Here is a 14,678-nt window from a genome sequence, read left to right as displayed (position 1 = left end):
ATGCCGAACTCTTGTTGTTTTCTGATGGCCTTCCACCATATATGTACTTTCAACAGGGATCGCTGGTTATTGATTAAGATGGTGATTTTCCCCTCCCTAACCCAGAGGTGCTAAGGCCTACTGCTGCTGTAGATGAGATCAGCTAACTCAACACAAGACTGCAAATTAAACCTTCCTGGCCTCTATTGCACAATCACTCACTGACTTAACTCACCATGTTACTGGGAGATCAGCAAATTTCTGCACCCCCCCACCCCAGTGAAAATATATCACTTGTCTATACCTTGTGTCAAAACTGTGGATTATTTAACAAAACTGCTAAATCTAATTTTGGTTTATGGGAGGAGGTATAATTTTTGGATCCATCCAAAGGTTCTGTTTCTAATTACTAATCTAGCAGCAACATCATTCTCTCCCACCCCAGCTCCCCCACCCCCCGCCCCCAGTGATTATTCATGCCGGGTTGTGGCCTGTAAATGTTAAAGGTTTAGGCCTTAGACCTACTTTCTCACTGTCCTTCACAAACTCCAGCAGAGGAAATAATTAACCTTCTCCCAGGTTCAGCTGTCATTTTAATATCTGCTCATAAAGCCAGCAGGTAGCCTTGCACTTGGAACAAACCCGGCATGTTACTTATTTATTCTTTGTTTTCCTCACGGTGACTATTCGCACAGTCAAGTGGCACTGAACTGTGAACATTGAGCAAATCGACAAGACTTTCCAAGAATTTACTTTGCAGGTAAGATAGCCTGGCATGTGACGTGCATGGTGAAAATTAATCCGTGATAAGTGCATTTTTACGTTACCTAAACAGAAATTGATATTAGAAAATCTCAAGAAAGAATTCTAATCTGCTCCTAGCATTCACTGTTGTTACATGAAACATTTTAGCAAGAAAGATTTTGTAAGTACTTATACCAGAATGGTTCCAGGGATGAGGAATTTTAGCTACAATGTAAGGTTAGAGAAGCTGGGGTTGTTCTCCTTGGAGCAAAGGATTTTGATGGGAGATTTGACAGAGGCGTACAAGACTATGACAGGTTATGATAACATAGATAAAGAAAAGCTATTACCATTAGCTGATGGTACAAGGTTTAGGGGACACAGATTTAAGATTTTAGTCAAGAGATGCAGTGGGGTTGGGGCGGGGGATGTGAGGAAGACCTTTTTTACACAGCGAGTGGTAATGACCTGGAACTCACTGCATACTTGAGTGGTGGAAGCAGAGATGATCAATGATTTCAAAAGGAAGTTGGATGGACCTTGAGGGAAATAAAGTTGCAGGGCTACAGGGATAGAGCAGAGGAATAGGACTGACTGGATTGCTCTACAGAGAGCCAGCATAGACCCGATGGGCCGAATGGCTTCCTTCTGTGCTCTAATGACTCTAAGATTCTAAGTGAATATTTTTGCTTAGATTATTAATGTTTTTATGTGTAGAGCCAAAACTAAGTTACATGTTTATTTTCTGGTTATACCCTATATCCCTGTTACAGTAAGGAGTTTTTGGCTTGCTCCCAAAAAAGTATAAGTTGTAATTAAGATACTGCTGATAGAGTGGAATCTACTTACTCCCATTGTCTTATTTTTCCTATCCACCCCAGGCACTCTTGTTTGTTGGAACATTTCTTGCTTTCCTGAAAAATGTATTTCCTTTCTATCTTTCTCTTAGTGCAGCAACATAGACACACAAAAACAAAACACCCAAAAAGACAAAACACACACAAACATATATACAAACACCCACACACACAAACTTAACACCAACTTGCATTTATATGGCGCCTTTAACATAATAAAACGTCCCATGGTTCTTCACAAGGGAACTATAAATCAGAATATGACATGCAGCCACATAGGGAAATAATTCGGCAGATGGCGAAATGCTTGGTCAAAGAGGTAGGTTTTAAGGACCATCTTAAAGGAGGAAAGTGAGGTAGAGAGGTGGAGTGGTTTAGGGAGGGAATTCCAGAGCTTGGGGCCTAGGCAACTGAAGGTATGGACACCAATTTTGGAGCAATTAACATCAGGGGTGTTCAAGAGGCCAGAATTAGAGGAGCACAGACATCTCAGAGCATTATAGGGCTGGTGGAGATTACAGAGGTAGGGAAAGGCAAGGCCATGGAGGGATTTGAAAATGATGAGAATTTTAAAATTGAGGCGTTGTTTCATTGGGAGCCAATGTAGGTCGGTGAGCACAGGGGTGATAGGTGAACGGGACTTAGTGCGAGTTAGGACATGGGTAGCAGATGACATTGGGTTTATGGAGGGTAGAACGTGGGAGGTTGGTCAGGCGATGTCACAGCGGTGGAAATATGCGGTCTTAGTGATGGCACAGATATGTGGTCGGAAGCATACCTCGGGGTCAAATATGACACTAAGGTTGTGAACAGTCTGGTTCAGCTTCTGACAGTTGCCAAACAGAGAAATAGAGTCGGTGACTAGGGAATGCAGTTTGTGGTAAGACCGCACAAAACCACACAAACATACACGCACATAAACACTCACATCCACATACATACAAACAAGCATATACACATGCACAAATACATATGCACAGATGCACAAACACATACACGTACAAACTCGCACAAATATATACACATGCATACACACTCAACCTTATCTTTGTCCTACAATCTAAAGACTTGTAAAGCTGAAGCTTGGCATTATCTATTCACTGCTTTTCTATTTATCTCTTTCCTTCTCCTTTCAGCCATAGTTGTGTTCTGCACTGTGGGGTCGTGGCCCTTTGTCTAAGTTTTTAATAACAAAATACATACACACATACATGCAAACATACATGCAAATATACATGCAAATACAAACATGTACAAGCTTGCACCTTTTCCCAAATGTACTTGCTGTTTTAAAAGAATTTATAGAGTTTGCATTGTAATTGCCTTTAGGATGTGATTCGCATCCTATATAATTTATTGTCTATAAGTGGGCTGGCCCAATAGCATCGAACCAACAAAGTAATGAGATACAGACCCTTAGAAAATAGGCGTCATGTTTAGATAGAGGATCTGCATCGGCGCAGGCTTGGAGGGCCGAAGGGCCTGTTCCTGTGCTGTAATTTTCTTTGTTGCTCTGAGTGCAACGTAGGTTCACTAGACTGATTGCTGGGATGAGGGAATTGTCCCATGAGAAGAGATTGAATAGACTAGGCCTATATTCTCTCGGGTTCAGAAGAATGAGACGTGATCTCATTAAAACATATAGGGCTGCATTTTACATTGCGGCGACGGATGTAAATAATAGCCGTCCACCCGTGTGGACCGTATGTCGCGGAGCTGTCGCGTTATTCAGTGCGGCGGCTCATTTAAATGGCCGGGGAAGACCGCCCAGCCCAACGACATGGGGCAGAATTTTACCAGCCCCTCGACGTCGGGGGTCGTGGCGGGGTGGCCCGTAAAATTCTGCTGGGAGAGGCCCACCTTGACCCCCAATGTCGAGAAGGCCGCATTCATCTGGCGGCGGCGGGACCTTGGTGTGGCCCCTTGCTGCTCAGTGGTGGGACACCGATTACCATATGTAAAGTGCTACTTAAATTTCCTGATTATGCATCCTGCCACCTGCTGCTCCACACTTCCGTATTTTTCGCTAAACGGGTGGCTGTCACGTGCTGTCCCGTTCACACATGTGGAACCCAGACGAGACCACAGTGCAGGTAAGTCTGGGATGATCGGGGTCTCAGATCTGCATTCTGAAAGGGAGGTGGGAGGTGGTCTGGGATTACTGGAAGGAAAGCTCTGCAGGCATGAAGGGAGGTACTGTCTACCCTCCCTCCGTAAACAGTGTATGCTCTGCATTTGTTTGTGTGTGTGAAGCAGCAATGGCACTCTAGTCACCCTGTGTGTGGGGAGGGTGCCAGAAAGGGTAGGAGCATTAAAGTTGTATGGATGGTGGGGGCAATTGATGCATCTGGTAGGATCTTGATGTGGTAATGCAGTGCCACTCTGAGTGTGAGCCAGGATGGGCAATGCTATGTCACGCCACATAGTTGATCCATGCAAGCACCTGATGTACCCATCAACACCGATCCCTGCCCTGTTAGGAACCTTTGAATAAATGAAGGATACAACTTTTTTTATCACATGGAAATGGATACGGCTCATCCTAGATTGTGTGATCCGCTTCTCCTGAGGATCCATCAATAGGCAGGAGCGATCCACTTAGAGGCCCCTGGTCGTGAGCATCAGCCCCCAAGGGGAGCTTGCCATTACTGGTTGTCGCGTAGCTACAGTCCCCATATGACATGCCGTTGGATGTCAGAACACCAGTGTCAGATCATGTAGAAAGGGTAGTGACACGTCTCTTTTCCTGATCAATGATGACCTGCAACCCTGGGCTTCGGTGGACATCCTATGCCTACGGTCCTCATAGTGGCAGTGGCTCTTAAGCTTGATGCCTATGCAGCATTTCAGCGGCTCACCAGAGAGCTTTGTGGAGCCACACAGTCAGCAGTGCACTTCTGCATCAGGGAGGTCACCAATGCCCTGCACCGGAGGGCCAGTGAATATGTCCACTTCAGGACGGACTCTCACAGCCAGGCCCAGAGGGCCATCAGTTTCAGCACCATCGCTGGATAAGCAAAGATTTGAGGGTTCATAGACTGCACCCATGTGGCCATCAGGCCTCCCGCCAGGCTACTACCTGCAGATGTTACCATTAAATGAATCCTTTCCATCTAGATGCAGCTGATATGTGATCACTGGAGCTGCTTCATGCAAATCTGTGCTGCTTCTCAGGCAGCTGCCATGACACCTGGGTCCTGCACCAGTCCCAGCTGCCATTGCTGTTCACTGAGCTCGCTCAGCTGGAGGGGTGACTTCTTGGAAATAAAGGCTATCCCTTGCAGACATGGCTTCCGACACCAGTGAGAGACCCCACCACTGCTGCAGAGGAGAGATACAATGCCAGCCACTGAGCTACAAGTGCCTCCATTGAGCAGGCGATCGGCATGCTGAAAACACGCTTCCAATGCCTGGATAGATAGGGTGATGCCCTGTACTATGGACTGAAAATGCCAGCTCCTTTTTTTGCTGCTTGCTGTGCTCTGCACAACTATGCACCCAATAGGGGGCAGGCCTGGCACGATTCCTCCTCGGACTATGAGGACGCTGAGCACCTACAACAGGAAAGGTGCATGGGAGGACTGGAGGAAGGCCGCTGATCACATTGCCCTTTGGCTGTGGATGAATTTGGCAGTCGTCCTCTGTGCACATGGGGCCTGGAGGGCCCAGGCTGGCTGGGGGAATGATTGTTCATCCTCTCTTCTGGTATTGGAACCTTTGACATCGGATGGCCCCACAGGTACTTACCTCCTCTGCCACCTCCAGCCTGGCTGCCTTGGTCGGACGGAAGGGCCTCTTTTTACTGTCGCTGGGAAAAAGGAGATCCTGCCTTTCCTGCACAGCCCGGAGGAGAGTAAGCAGGGAGGCTTCGCTGCACTATAGGGCCACCCTAGAGCACCCCTCTGGTCCTTTAAATGCAAAGGTGATTCCACAATGTAACTGCTCTAACTTCTGGCTGCAAGATTTTTCTTGTATGTATTTGAAAACTAATGCAAGACTAATGAGGAAGTCTGTGCTGTTGTCCTGGTTTTTCATCTATGACAGATCAACACATGTCCACAAACACTTTGCTTCTGCAGCAGCTGATCATAATTATTGATGCAATATTTCTAGTTTGCAATGCAGTGAGAATATAAACATATTTTCCTGGTTCTTTAAAAAAAGTACTTTTGATTCCAGTTGCATGTCTTTTTGCATTGCAGAGAAATGAATACAGATTCCAACTGCATATTAGTCTGTGGCTTTTCACAGTCAAATGATGACAAGCCCATAGTATGTAGATATTCTTAAATTATGCTGTTATTCCTGTTGTGTATTTGCCTTTTATGGTCCAGTTCAGTTTCACATCCTGGTATGTGCAAATTTAAGATTATTCACTGAGGTGCAGCATGCCTACAAGAAGGAATGTAACACTTGAATGGAAGAAGAGGATTACGACTTCACAGGACACTGGGACACAGCACGGTACGTATGTAGCAGCGAAGTGGAAAGTGCTGGGGAACTCAGCAGGTCAGGCAGCATCTGTGGAGAGAGAAGCAGAGTGAACTTTCAGGTCTGTGAACTTGGCCAAGTTAACTCTGCTTCTCTGTGCACAGATGCTGCCTGACCCACCAAGATTTTATTTTTTATTTATTTTTAGAGATACAGCACTGAAACAGGCCCTTCGGCCCACCGAGTCTGTGCCGACCAACAACCACCCATTTATACTAACCCTACAGTAATCCCATATTCCCTACCTACACTAGGGGAAATTTACAACAGCCAATTTACCTATCACCTGCAAGTCTTTGGCTGTGGGAGGAAACCGGAGCACACGACGAAAACCCACGCGGTCACAGGGAGAACTTGCAAACTCCGCACAGACAGTACCCAGAATTGAACCCGGTCGCTGGAGCTGTGAGGCTGTGGTGCTAACCACTGTGCCACTATGCCTCTAGCACTTTCTGCTTTGCTGCTAGATTGACAGCAGCCCCACTCTTCAATGGTGAGGTAAGTATTTCTTTGGCAGCTGTCAGGAAACAGGTGCTAGGGTGCTTTAAATAGCACCTGCTACACAGCTGAGCCAACGTTCATCATGGCGCTGGATGCCCCGCCTCTCCCCACGTAGTATGGGGCGGGGGGGGGTGGTGGGTGGTGGTGCCGCGTCGCCGTGATGCTAATGAGCCCCCACACGTAATATCGCGGGGGCTCAGTGGCGGCCACTGCAAGCGGGTAGACCGCCGACTTCAAAGTGTGCCACCGCGATTTGTAAGATCCAGCCAAGGAGTGGTGGGTGGTCCGTCCCTGGCAACGGCGTCGGCAGCCTTTGTGTAGGCGTTGACGCCATTCTTAAAGAGCTCCGCACCCTTCCATTTAATTTCAATATTTAAAGAGAATTTTAAAAACATTTAATTTGCCCCTTTCCCACCCTCTACCCACAATAACCATGCGATGGTTGCCTTCTCCCCCCAACCCCCAAAACATTTCCCCTGCCCACTTCACCTTCCCCCCACAAGTACATAAACTTTAAACTCTAATGCTCCCCACCATCCCCTAAACCAATGAGATTAGTTTGACCCCGCTTCCCCCCCTCCCATATAGAGAAACTTACCTGCTCCCCCCTTCCCACCGGTGTTCCTCCTCGGATCCCCGGATGGCCGCAGTGGGACGGAAGGCGGAGGCGAGCAGGGAATTCATTCCTTTATTTAAATTTATTTAAATATGTAAGTTTTGCTCCCGTCGCTGAGCAGCGGTAGGACTGCCACAAGGTCTCGCCGCCACCGGCAATATCGGGCCAGGCCTTCCTGGTGTCGAGGCCCATTTCGGGCCTCCGCCAGAGGCATTTTCCGGCCTCCCCTCGCCATGACCCCCGACGTCAGGGGGACTGTAAAATTCAGCCCATAGAATTCTTAAGGGGCTTGTTAAGGTAGATGCAGGCAGGATATTTCCCCTGTCTAGGGAGTATTGACCTACAGATCATAGTTTTAGAAGAAGGGATTGGCCATTTAATATTGAGATGAGAAGAAATTTCTTCACTCAAAGAATTGTGAATCTTTGGAATTTTCTACTGCAGAGAAGCTGCTCAGTCATTGAGTCTATTCGAGCCAGAAACTGTTAGATTTTTGGATACTAAGGGATTCAAGGAAGATGCGGATAGGGCAGGAAACTGCAGTTGAAACAGAAGATCAGCCGTGATCTTAATGAATGGAAGAGCAGTTTCAAGGGGTCGAATGGCCCATTGGTTTGACCAACACCAGGGATGGGATTACATTCTACAAAACTTCACAATACATTGTGTGTAGATTCAATTATAAAATCAATGAACTGTAATTAGTTTATTAGATGTGCAGAGGGCTGTGGATGTTCCATCACTGAATATAGTCAAGACTGAGATCTATAGATTTTGATCTCTCAGGGAATCAAGTGGTATGGGGAGTGGACAGAAAGTGGAGTTGAGGTAGAAGATCAGTCATGATTGTATTGAATGGTGGAGCAGTCTAGAGGGGCTAAATGTTCTACTGTTGCTGCTATTTCTTATGTTCTTCATAAAGGGGGTGGCGGTGGCGTAGTGGTATTGTCACTGGATTAGTAACCCAGAGACCCAGGCTAATGCTCTGAGGACATGGGTTCAAATCCCACCACGACAGAAGGTGGAGTTTAAATTCAATTAATAAAACTGGAATTAAAAGCTAATGGTGGCCATGAAACCATTGTTGATTGTTGTAAAAACACATCTGATTCACTAATGGCCTTTAGGGAAGGAAATCTGCTGGTCTAGCCTACATGGGACTCCAGACCTACAGCAATGTGGCTGACTCTTAAATGCCCTCTGAAATGGCCTATCAAGCCATGCAGTTGTATCGAACCGCTATGAAGTCAATAAAGAATGAAACCGGATGGACCACCTGGCATCAACCTAGGCACTGGATACAACAATGGCAAACCCAGCCCTGTCGACCCTGCATAGTCCTCCTTACTAACATCTAGGGGCCTTGTGCCAAAATTGAGAGAGCTGTCCCACAGAACAGTCAAGCAACAGCCTGACATAGTCATACTCACTGAATCATACCTTACAGATAATGTCCCAGACATGACCATCACCATCCCTGGTATGTCCTGTCCTACTGGCAGGGCAGAGGTGGCAACACAGTGGTATACAGTTGGGAGGGTGTTGCCTTGGGAGTCCTCAACGTCGACTCCAGACCCCATGAAGTCTTATGGCATCAGGTCAAACATGGGCAAGGAAAACTGCTGATTACCACCTACCACACGCCCCCTCAGCTGATGAATCAGTACTTCTCCATGTTGAGAAGCACTGAGGGTGGCGAGGGTGTAGAATGTACTCTGGGTGAGAAACTTCAATGTCCACCACCAAGAGTGGCACAGTAGCACTACTACTGACCAAGCTGTTCGAGTCCTAAAGGACACAGCTGCCAGACTGGGTCTGCAGCAGGTGGTGAGGGAACCAACAAGCGGGAAAAATATACTTGACCTCGTCCTCACCAATCTGCCTGCTGCAGATGCATTTGTCCATGACAGTACTGGTAGGAGTGACCACCGCACAGTCCTTGTGGAGACAAAGTCCTGTCCTCACATTGAAGATACCCTCCATCATGTTGTGTGGCACTACCACCGTGCAAAATGGGATAGATTTTAAACAGATCTAGCAATGCAAAACTGGGCATCCATGACGCGCTGTGGCCCATCAGCAGCAGCAGAATTGTACTCAACCACAGTCTGTAACCCCATGGCCAGGCATATCACCCACTCTACCATTACCATCAAGCCGGGGGACCAACCTTGGTTCAATGAAGAGTGCAGGAGGACATGCCAGGAGCAGCACCAGGCATACCTTAAAATGAGGTGTCAACTTGGTGAAACTACAATCCAGGACTACTTGCATGCCAAGCAGCATGCGATAGACAGAGCTAAGCGATCCCATAACCAACGGATCAGATCTAAGCTCTGCAGCCCTGTCACATCCAATTGGCTGTGTAAACAACTAATTGGAGGATGTTGCTCCACAAGTATCTCCATCCTCAATGATGGGGGAACCCAGCACATCAGAGCAAAAGATAAGATGAAGCATTTGCAACAATCTTCAGCCAGAAGTGCCGAGTTGATGATCCATCTTGGTTTCCTCCTGAAGCCCCCAGCATCACAGATGCCAGTCTTCAGCCAATTCGATTCATGCCACGTGATATCAAGTAACAACTGAAGGCACTGGATACTGCAACATTCTGGCAATAGTACTGATGACCTGTGCTCCAGAACTTGCCGTGCCCCTAGCGCTGTTTCAGTACAGCTACAACACTGGCGTCCACCCGGCAATGTGGAAAATTGCCCAGGTATGTCCTGTACACAAAAGTCAGGACAAGTCCAACCCAGCCAATTACTGCCCTATCAGTCTACTCTCAATCATCAGTAAAGTAATGGAAGGTGTCGTCAACAGCTCTATCAAGCGGCGCTTGCTTAGCAATAACCTGCTCAGTGATGCTCAGTTTGGGTTCTGCCAGGGCCATTCAGCTCCTAACCTCATTACAGCCTTGGTTTAAACATGGACAAAAGAGCTGAACTCAAGAGGTGAGGTGAGAGTGACTGCCCTTGACATCAAGGCAGCATTTGACCGAATATGGCATCAAGGAGCCCTAGCAAAACTGGAGTCAATGGGAATTAGAGGGAAAACACTCCGCTCTTTGGAGTCATACCGAGCACAAAGGAAGATGGTTGTGGCTGTTGGATCAATCATCTCAGCTCCAGGACATCACTGCAGGAGTTTCTCAGGATAGTGTCTTAGGCGGAACCATCTTCAGCTACTTCATCAATGACCTTCCTTCAATCATAAGGTCAGAAGTGGGGATGTTCGCTGATGATTGCACAATGATCAGCACCATTCGTGATTCCTCAGATACTGAAGCAGTCCGTGTAGAAATGCAGCAAGACCTGGACAATACCCAGGCCTGGGCTGATAAGTGACAAGTAACATTCGCGCCACACAAGTGCCAGACAATGACCATCTCCAACAAGAGAGACTCTAACCATCTCCCCTTGACATTGAATGGCATTACCATCGCTGAATTCCCCATTATCAACATCCTGGGGGTTATCATTGACTAGAAACTGAACTGGAGCAGCCATATAAATACCGTGGCTACAAGAGCAGATCAGAGGCTAGGAATCCTGTGGCACATATCTCATTTCCTGACTCCCCAAAGCCTGAACACCATCTACAAGGCACAAGTCAGGAATGTGATGGAATACTCTCCACTTGCCTGGATGGCTGCAGCTCCAACAACACTCAAGAAGCTCAGCACCGTCCAGGACAAAGCCACCCACTTCATTGGCACCCCATCTACAAACATTCACTCCCTCCACCACTGGCGCACAGTAGCAGCAGTGTGTACCATCTACAAGATACGCTGCAACAACACACCAAGACTGCTTCGACAGCACCTTCCAAACCCACGACCTCTACCAACTAGCAGGACAAGGGCAGCAGATGCGTGGGAACACCAACACTTGCAAGTTCCCCTCCAAGCCACACAACGTCCTGACTTGGAACAATATCGCCGTTCCTTCACTGTCGCTGGGTCAAAATCCTGGAACTCCCTTCCTTACAGCACTGTGGCTGTACCTACCCCACAAGCACTGCAGCGGTTCAAGTAGGCGGCTCAGCACCACCTTCTCAAGGGCAATTAAGATTGGGCAATGAATGCTGGCTTAGCCAGCAATGCCCACATCCCATAAAAGAATGAAGAAAAAAAAAACTATGATTCCATTCCAGATTCAAAATTGGCACATGTAGCCTCATTAATTTGTTGCTCTATGAGGCAGAAATAACAACATACATATATTAGATAAATATGTTTCTGACATTACAAAAGTGACCACACTTCAAAAGTACTTCATTGGCAGAAAAGCACTTTGGGACATCCTGAGATCTTGAAAGGTGACATATAAATGCAAGTCTTTTTTTCTTTTGTATTATTTTAAAATTTTAGAATTAGAATATTAAAAAGTTAATGAATGCTTAAAAAACATTCTCAAAGGAAAAAAAATTCCAGTAATAAGCATGTGATCTAGAAATATAAAATTTTAATCATCGCAAGGTGCCTTTGGCCCTGCTTGCCTAAGCTAAATTTACAACCCTCTTTGGGGTTGATTCTGAACAGTTTCACTTTTCTGCATTCTCCCCGAATGATTCTATTTTCCTACACGCTGCTTATACTCTTAATATTCTTTCCTTCAGGTAATTATCCAGTATTTTTTCCAATGATCCAATTGAGTTAACATAAAATCACCACTTATAGCAACATTCTGATAACTCTGCATTGAAAGGGTTCTTTCTAATTTCCCCTCTTTTGTTTCTTCACATTGTGGCCATGCTGCCAAAAGAATTAATCTCGGTTTATCTTGTGTATTTCTTTTTCCATTTACACACTTCAATTCACCCCTCAAACCTCTCATTTCAAGAGAATATATACAGCTTGCTCCTGCCTTTCCTGGTAACTCAGATTATCACGAAATTGCTTCAGAAGAATATAAAAAGAAATAGGTACTCAGTGAATAAATACACCGCATGGTGTAGTAGAGTCATACACAGGAAAGACTTCTTTACTCAAAGAGTGGTGAGAATATGAAACTCTATTATGTGAGGAATAGTTGAGGTAAATAGCATAGATGTATTTAATTGAAAGCTAGATAAACATGTGAGGGGTTAACGAATAGACAGCTAGGCTGAAAGGGTTAGATGAAGAAGGCTGGGATGAGATTTGTGTAAAACATAAACACTGGCATGGGCCAGTTGGGCCAAATGGCCAGTTTCTATGCTTTAAATTCTATGTAATACAGAGAAGTTGAGAGGTATGGAAGGAGGAAGGAAAGGAAAATCGTGCAGTTGCAGAAATGAGTTTGTAACAGTTTGTCCAGGAACATCAATAGCTCAAAACCAGGCACATATTTTTTGAATGTCCTTCTCGCTGAGAAATGGCAGAGGGAAAAGCTATGGCGAGACGAGAAATTAATTCACAAATGGCGAAGCAGGCATGAAAAATATTTTGGACAAAATCATCTCACTCCTTTTATATTCAACAAGATGAGAAGTTACAGATCAACATTAACTATAATATGCTATTCTACTAAATCATACCTGTGATTAGCACCTTTAAGGCAAACCCCAGGAGATCTTTCTACACATGTCTCATGCTGCTTCCAGAGTGGACGGTTTGTATATTTAGAGTTTGGGTGACAATAGGTGGTCATTCTAGACAGGTGGGGTCAATATATAATGGTGGTCTCTGTGCAGATGATCATTAAAGATTGGAAGCCTCTCTATTCAGGTCATCTATAGTTGAGACAAATATTGTAGCACTTAACATAGAATACCATGGTTACATGTTGCCCCATTAGCTTAATTGCATCCTTTCTCAGACTCCTCTCCAGACAGAAAGTATATAGGCAATAGCAATATATAGCAAAAGCTAACTAAATCTGTACTGCATACATATCCCAAATAACATCCCCTAAATTATATTAAAATTATTATTGTAGGAAGTACCTTCTCTGTGTGCTCTGACTGTGTATCTGTGGCATAGCTTTCATTTCTTATCAGAAGTGTGACCTTTTTATCCTCAGCGGAAGACCGGTTGGAACCAGTTTTCTTTGCTTTGACCTTTATTTATGGTTATTAAGAGAAGGAAGTGCTGGAAGGGGTTCCTGGAAAACCTGTCTTTCATTTCGTTTTACAGGCAGTCAAGGACGTATTTGCCAGTACGGCTGCTGCTCTCATACATAGTGTTTACAATAGAATTCAGTTTAGGTTCCTCAAAATGGGCTCCACGTTATGACTGCAACCTCAGAACTGTTCCATTATTCCCTCTCCAAAAAAAATGCTTGTTAATTCTGGGAGAAATTAGTAAATATTTTATGTTTTTGTCCCTTTGATTTTTCTTCTTCCTGATATTTTCTGTTCCCTTTTATATTGTAGAATTACATAGAATTTACAGTGCAGAAATAGCTCATTCGATCCAACTGGAGCATGTTGATGTTTATGCTCCACACCAGTCAGCTCCCACTCTACTTCATCTAACCCTATCAACATATCCTTCTCTCCCTCATGTACTTGTCTAGCTTCCCCTGAAATGCATCTATGCTATTTATCTCAACTATTCCACGTGGTAGCAAGTTCCACATAGTAGCGTTTCATAGGCACCAGCCACTCCGTGCTACCTCACCCACATGACTAGTCTTTATTATCAGACTCAGACAGTGAGAATTAGGGGGCTAGTCAATGGTGAGGGATAGATATCACAGCTGAGGCAGATCCCACCATCATCTGAGATATAGAAATGCAGTGTTCACTGATGTCATGCTAGGCCTCCATCTGCCAAGAATGAGGCACATTAATTTTGTCTTGAACATTGATTTTAAACTGTTACTGGAGTGAAGAAAGGACTTATTAAACAGATCAGCCGTAGCTGGAAAAGACATTTGCACATTAACAGACGGTGATTGGAAGGACAAAGGACCATTCCCTGACACATTCAAGCCACAATGGACCTTGATCACCAGGGATTGTGTATAAGAGGAGCATTCCAGAGACTGCTAAGATGATACAATCCAAAACGTGGTGATACCAGCTAGTCACATGATTAACCTGCTTGGCAGCCTGGGTATTTTCTGAATTGTACAAACAGTTTGAACTGAGAGTGTTTGTTTGCTCTTGTCTTCTCCTATCTCTTTCTCACAAGCCTCTGAATCCACTGAAGACACATGAAACCCAAGAGAGAAAATTCTCCTACAGTGAACAAGGTTTAAGAAGAATACTGGGCCCCAACGAAAAGCAAGATCTACCTACAATCAAGGACTCTACAGTGAGCTCGAAGAACCGTAACAAAAACTCTTCAGATATTCCCTCAAACTTTTCCACTTTATTTTTCTTCTGCTCCTTTCTGTCTCTATTTGCATGTGTGTATTGCATATGCACGTTAGCATGGGCGCATTGTGTATCCGTAGGCGTCAAGCAAATTAGAGTTTAAGTTTAATAAATTTAAACTTTTCTTCTTTAAATCTAAGAAAACCTGTTTGTGCTGGTTTCTTTGCCTTATAATTGGAAAGCGG

General features: G+C 45.2%; 1 long non-coding RNA gene across 1 annotated transcript in view; it reads left to right on the top strand.

The window, feature by feature from the left end:
- The first annotated feature begins 673 nt into the window (after positions 1-673).
- LOC137376015 (uncharacterized) overlaps positions 674-14,678 on the top strand; it is a 74,554-nt gene continuing 60,549 nt past the window's right edge. The window contains exon 1 of the long non-coding RNA XR_010976120.1: positions 674-739. This is a non-coding gene — a long non-coding RNA (uncharacterized lncRNA). The remainder of the gene's footprint in view (positions 740-14,678) is intronic.

This window comes from Heterodontus francisci, chromosome 12 (assembly GCF_036365525.1).
Source record: "Heterodontus francisci isolate sHetFra1 chromosome 12, sHetFra1.hap1, whole genome shotgun sequence".
Lineage (NCBI taxonomy): Eukaryota > Metazoa > Chordata > Chondrichthyes > Heterodontiformes > Heterodontidae > Heterodontus > Heterodontus francisci.
The sequence above is the reverse complement of the archived record's forward strand: the minus strand, read 5'-3'. Positions and strand labels throughout refer to the sequence as shown.